Below are 6,805 nucleotides of genomic sequence, written 5' to 3' on the forward strand. Positions count from 1 at the left end.
TTGGACCAAAATATGGACTTTAAGCCCCAAAACTGCCCCTAGGGGATCCCGCGTCCAAAAAGCCCCCAACACAAACATCGTGACTCACCCTCAAGTCACTCTGCAGGTGCGGAGATATTAGCGCGAAGACCTTCCAATGCTATTTGGATTCCTGCAAGTTTGGCAGCGCACTGAGCGACTGCTTGCTAGACTTCCTCCACACGCTGTTCAGTGACTGCTGCTATTGAACTGCTGCCCTGAATCATCTCCTGAGTTGCTTTCAGTTGGACGAGGTTTGCTTCAATGGAGGTTGTAATTGTATACGCCTCATTGATCCATGGATGTAGGTGTGCTTTTAATACTGCTTCCTTATGCCGAGCGGCATCCACTTGTTCCTTGAGCGCCTTTTCCTGCTACATCCTTGCAAGCCTCTATGTAAGGGCAACTGTCTGCATGGTCCCTTTTACCTCATCATATTTTTGTTGCAGCTCGCACACCTCTGTCTCTAGGCGCTCTATGTTCGGGTCCTACAGGGTGGTTAGGACCTTGAATGACTGTTCGAACAGCTTCATGCAGTCTGTCACTGCACTGTCAACCGCTGCCATTGTTGTTGTGACTGCAGTAGTACACTATTCTCTAACCTCCAGCAAAGTTGAAGGCTAAGCCTTCAACTACAGTTCTCCGATCTGCAGGTTCAGCTCCAGCTGAACCCTAACCACCTCTTCTCTTGCGTCACCCACCCCTGAGGCTAACTTATGGACATGTGCCTCCACCAATTCCTCTGCTTGAATGGCCAACTCCGGGACCATTTGGCAGGCTTCCTCCACATCCTGCATTATTTGCATGTTATGCTCCACTGCCTTGTTGTGCTACAGGCTCATCTGCTCAATTTTGATGCATTGCTCACTCATTACTTGTATATCGCAGCTCTCCCTAGCCCGTAGTTTTGTAGTGACTCCATCCTACAAAAGATAGAGCATCTCCTGAGGGAGCGCATCCATATTTAATCTGACCCCTTTCAATATAATGACCATGGCCTTGTCGGCCTCCTTCTCTGTAGTAAGTGCCGCATCTAGTAGCACTATCATGTTGGTCACCCTGGAGCGCAACATTTCCTCGGCAACTGAAGTGCCGACTGCGACGCTAGTGGAGACGACGCTAGACTGTGGAGTGCAAACCTACAACTCCTTTATTTCTATTTGGAGAGCCCCCAATACCAACTGTTATTGTTCCTCAAACTGCTGGAGGGCCTCCACAGTGACATCCCTCACCGTTTTGCCGATATCATGTAAATCCCCCTCAATGAGGGTGATTGGGTCGAACGACGTCTTTGAGGCCTTTTTTTTCTTTCGCGGCCCTACCTACTCTCATGGTCGCGGATGTTTGAGTTGGGTAGACATTCTCTGCGGGTCCGCGCCACCTTGTTATGTGTTTTTCTTTGGCTCGAGTGAAGGTGACTTCTGTCCTTCGCGCCCTTCTTCGCCTATTTTTTGTTATTGTTCTGCCAACATCACAGTGTCACACGCTGCCTAGGCCTTAGCCGTTGCTTCTTCTTCCCTGCGCTTTTCTGCCAACTATGCCATCCGAAGTTTTGTCTCTTCCTTCTTGCGCTACATGTCAGACTTCTTCGTTTCCACCACGGAGCCAGTTGGAGCGCCCCACTCCGACATCCAAGACTCAAGGACTGTGAATATCACATCATCAGTTGCCAAATACGATAAATCATGCCATGTATTTGTAGGGCCCTTCCACGCCCTGATGAAGACATGGTGGAAATCTGCTTTGAACTCTACAAAGCTCTGTAAACTGTTGTAGACTGTGGGCGATAACTACAGCTTGCGATTGATCCCCATCCTGATATTAATCTCCATGAGCACCCAAAATATATTGCTCTCTTTGATCCGTTGTGTGTCCCTGGTCGCCCACAACAAAGCGTACTTCGCTGCCTCTGAAAGGTCCTACACGACCGAAGGGAACTGGCTATCTTCAAGCAACTCCCATGCCACCAGTACTATTGACAACAGGATCCATGCGTAATGAAATGTTTTTCCTTACTCCTGTGCCTCGCGACAGTTCGCAAGGAACTCACCGCATAGGTAGTTTGCCCAGTTGAACTGGACTCCTTCTGCGCATTACGCCTCTAGTGCAACCACCGGTGCGGGCACCTCATCCGTGCGGCACTTCCGCATTACCTTTCCTTCTAATATATATGTCGTGATCTTGACTGTAGGGTTCTTGATGCTGGAGATGGCATACCCTCGCTTCTTCTTCTCCAGCTTACACTTTTTCTTCATTGCCTTTGCGAGGGCCAACTCGCCACCTTTTCCCTCTGAGATGTTTGTTGGGTCCTCTCCTAAGCAAGGTAGTCGTGTAATCCGGTGAATCAGATGGTTTATGATGGGGATGGGCTCCTCTAGCCACAAGCACACATCATGCACCAAGTAGATCAGCTACCTGATGATGAAAACGGTCACTAGGGCACGGTGGTAATGCGACACCCAGAGCAGGTTTAGCAACCCTGCTTTCTCCACACCTCTGAGCCATTTTCGTGGCTCTAATTGGATTGTTCTAGCAGTCATGTCGATGCTCTGGTGCATTAGTTTCGCAGTCACTAAATGTGGGAACTTCTCGTGGTCAACGAGGTCCCAATCTTCAAATTTCAACACAGGGACCTGCCCCAAGTGCGGCCCCGCAAAAATGATATCGTCAGGGAGAAGTGGGGTTTGTAGAGAGCTCTTGCTCCCATCTATATCCTTTGGAACCTTGGCTTTACCCTTTCGCGAAGGAACATATTTCGGCAACTTGGTGATAGGGTTTACACCTTGGGTTTCGACTTCCATCTCTACATCCTCCTCCTCCATCAAGATTTCTTCAAACTCTTCCTCCTCATCGGCCTCCAAATTAATGGCCTTCCCCTTTTCCTGCAATGTGAGCTTGGTCCTCAGTGGATTTCTGGGCAAGACGTGCACCGGGATCATGGTCTGCTTATCCTTCTTAGGTCTCGGTGTGCGTTGTGATTTAGGGACCTCAACGATTATTCTAGCGCTCTTTGGGGCTTCCACTTCCGCAATTTCTTGCGCGTCTACCTCGGCTGTCACTACTCCTGTGTTCATGGCTTCTTCGGGTGCTGACATAGCGCTACTACACAATTCCTTCAGTGTCTCAGGTAGTTGCTCAAGCAACTAATTCGCTTTCGAAGTCTGGAATAAGTCTCAGTTCGTGAATACTCAAGCACGCAACAACTCAGTTCTCAAATTGCCAAGTGTTTTTTGTTGGATAGCCATTTGTGATTTATAGCACCTTTTGAATTTGAATTCGACCGTTCCCACCACATTCGGTCCATTAATGCTAGATTGGCAGAAGATTTCCAAGAATCTAACCCATAAAGTCCACCTTAAATGCCTGTCACCCGCTCCATTTGGCCTCAAACCAACCATCAAATCGTGAACAATGACTTTAAAGGTCACTTTTCGGCATACTTGCGCGTCAACGCACCTATCTTTGCGTTGTCGCAGACCCTGTGACACTTCGCGACTGCGCACAGCCCTAACATCGCGTAGTTCCCAGGCGGAGTAGTTTATAGTCCCGCGCCTCCTTTCAGTTGCCTAGATCGCTAAGACTGTGCCACTTTCATATAGTCACATCACTAGATCGCCGGTGTATGGCTTCAAGCGACTTCCATTCACCTTTCCTGGAAAGGGTTCTCTGTTTAACTTGACCAACTATACCGCGCCTCCGTCGATAATCTCCTTAATAATATACGACCCTAACTAGTGCATCCTGAGCTTTCCTGGGAATTTATCAAACTTACTATCATACAACACCACCAAATCGTTTACCTTGAATGTGCGCAGCTTGATGTGTCGGTCGTGCCATGCCTTTTCACGCTGCTTTTGGACCTGCTGGTGAAATACAACCAAAAATCATTCTTCTTCAAGCTCATCCAACTGCGTGAGCCTCTCCTCCAGCACTCCATGATCCATCATTCTTGTGAGCACTACTATGTGCAGACTAAGCACAATGTATTCCATAGGCATTACGGCTTCCACTCCATAGACAAGCCTAAAAGGTGTCTATCCCGTCAGTTTCTTGCATGTTTTCCGATAAGACCATAACGTTGCAGGTATGCGTAGGTCCCAATCACTTTGCTGCGCATTGCATACCTTGGTCAGTGCATTTTCAAGCACTTTTTCGAACGCCTCCACTGTCCCATTAGCTTGTGGGTGATAAGGTGTGCTCTTCTCGTGATACACCTGAAATTCCTATGTTAGCGCGCTAATCGTCTCATTCAGGAAGTGTGTACCGTGATCACTCATCAAGATCTTCAGACATCCAAATCGAGTAAGTACGTGTTCAAATAAAAACTTCGCGGCAGTCACGCCCGTGCAATCCTTCACCTACTACGCTTCTGCTCAATGAGTTAGATACTCTGTCGCAGTAATAATATACCTCGCACATGTCTTTCCTTGAGGTTTAATAGGCCCTACAAAATATATTTCCCACTTTTTGAATGGTTGCAACGTCATTTGTGGATTCAACGGCATTTCATCCCTCCGTGATGGCCTTCCTGTCTGCTAACATACATCACATGCCTTGCAATATGTTTTTGAATCCTGATGAAGGGTTGGCCACCACAACTTGGTGTGTAGAAGCTTATGCGTGGTTGCTCTTCCTTCATAATGTCCTCCCGCGGCGCCCCCTTGAACGTCCGCAAGGATGCTGCTTCGTTCAAATTCAGGTACATACCTTCGCAGTGTTTCATCATATGTAATTGTAGCAAATCAACTGTCCGTGACCTCTACCAGGTCCTCCTCCGCCTTGGCCTCTTCCGCGCCCCTGAAATCCTGTCCGTGCCATTCCTGCATTTTGGTCAAGGGGACGCGTTTCGGCTTGAACTCTGTAGGCGATAGTTCTATCGATCATCAATTCATAGTTCCTACAAGTACGGTCGTCATGTCCCACCGACCTACAAAATTTATAGAACAATTGTTGCGAGTTTGCGTATACTTCTCTAACAAGTGGCAGTTATTCGTGGCATGCTTTCTGGCTACTTGACAGGTAGCACACCACAAAGCAGGCGTCGCGCTAGGTCCTGCTTGAGCTTCCGGCCTTAGAGGTATTGGTCCTCCTCCTGTAAGGTAATTTGTGAAGCCCGAGCAATGGTCTTTGTCATGACCTTGACTCTTGCATTTTACGCACCATACTTCTTCGTGCACTTCTGGTCGAACTGTCTTATCCTGCTTCAAGCTTTGCATCTCAAGGCACAGATTCTTCAGCTGCGCGTGAATCCGCTGAAGTCCCAGATTAGGATCTTGCGTTGGGGTCTCATGTAGTCTCATGGCAATCTCTAGGGCCTCTACCTGAGTTGTTATCTTCTGTTGCGACAACGCACTCCTTAGGTGTGGTAGTAGCAAAGCTACAAACCACTCGCAATGTTGTCCATCTGTCAGATTCATATTTTCTTCACGAATCATACATTTCAGCCTCTGATCTAGTTCCCAAGGCGTCTCTCCTGGTAGAATCATAATTTCTTTCAATCCAATAAGAGACTGCGCTTCAGATTTAGGCCTGCTAAATTCCGTATTTAGTGCTGCTTCGATGTCTGCTACTCTCGCATTCGGGTTATCGTTGGAGTACTTAATATACCAGGTCAACGCGCGATCTTGCAGGGCGCTAACAAATGTTGCTTTCTTTATATGGTCATCTATGACACCTTGAGCTTCCCATATATCCTTCACTACGAACCAAAATTGGTCCGGGTCCTCATTTCCCAAGCCTTTGAACAAGGCAACTTCATTGTGCTCACCATACTGAATCGCAGTGGTGGTGGAGGTGGTACGAGTGAAGATGGAGGTGATGGCAATGAAGTTGGTGGTGGTGTGGGTAGAGTTGGGATTTGTGGAATTCTTTGTCTTATCAGATGAATAGCACCTCGCGGAGAGACCTTTGTGAGCTCTTCCTCGTCCCCTCGTGGAGGCGAAATCAAGGGGCTATTTTCTAGACCCTTATTTCGTTCTTTCCTGAAAACCTTTCCGCTTCATGTAGCCTTGAACATCAAGGTAACTGCATAACCTACTTTTCGCACAACAACATTTTAATCCAAGTATTTAAATACTTTATGTACTTTCCTTGCAGTCCTTTAAGAAAGTATCACTCTGCCTCGCTGTAGCTAACTGAGGTGTCAACCACAAACTCAGTAACAAATCCTCCTATAATACGATCGAGCCAATGATCGACGGCGCGCGTGATCTTATCCTCCGATGCTTCCAACCTTCGTACTAGCTCTAGGTCCACACAATAGGACCGTCAAGTTTCCACCTTCCTTGGCTATTTGCTAGCTTCATGATCCACTCATATAGCTCAGTAGGGAAAGACGTGAAAAAGATTTCGTGGATCTCCTTATACAGGTAGTTGTCTAACCACTGTTCTTTTGATAGTTGTAGGTTTCTATTTTCCGGCACCGCGAACTCGTGAATTCTTCTATCCAACTAGCCTTCGATTTCTTTCTTAGTTGGATTCCAATGATACGACATCACACATCTTTACGTAGATTCTGGTCCCGGTAACGAAACCATTTGTTGGCTTGAGGGGGCCTTACCTAGGTTCAACTTTAGTTAGCCAAACAAATCCCTACACTACTGGCCCTTTTAGCATCAGCCCGTGGAGCGCGGACTAAAGTCTCACCCGAAGCAGTATGGGGGGATGCTGGAACCAAGTTTTCGCACCCTTGAGATGGTTGTGATGTCGGCTTATTCCAACTATACTTGTTGTCGCGTAGGTGGATTCCAACTCTGTTCTACCCTTCAGTACCTTCACGATCCATTAC

Source organism: Pinus tabuliformis, chromosome 4_1 (assembly GCF_031772625.1).
Source record: "Pinus tabuliformis cultivar Carrire ecotype Pingquan chromosome 4_1, CPIR1, whole genome shotgun sequence".
In the NCBI taxonomy this organism is placed as follows: domain Eukaryota; kingdom Viridiplantae; phylum Streptophyta; class Pinopsida; order Pinales; family Pinaceae; genus Pinus; species Pinus tabuliformis.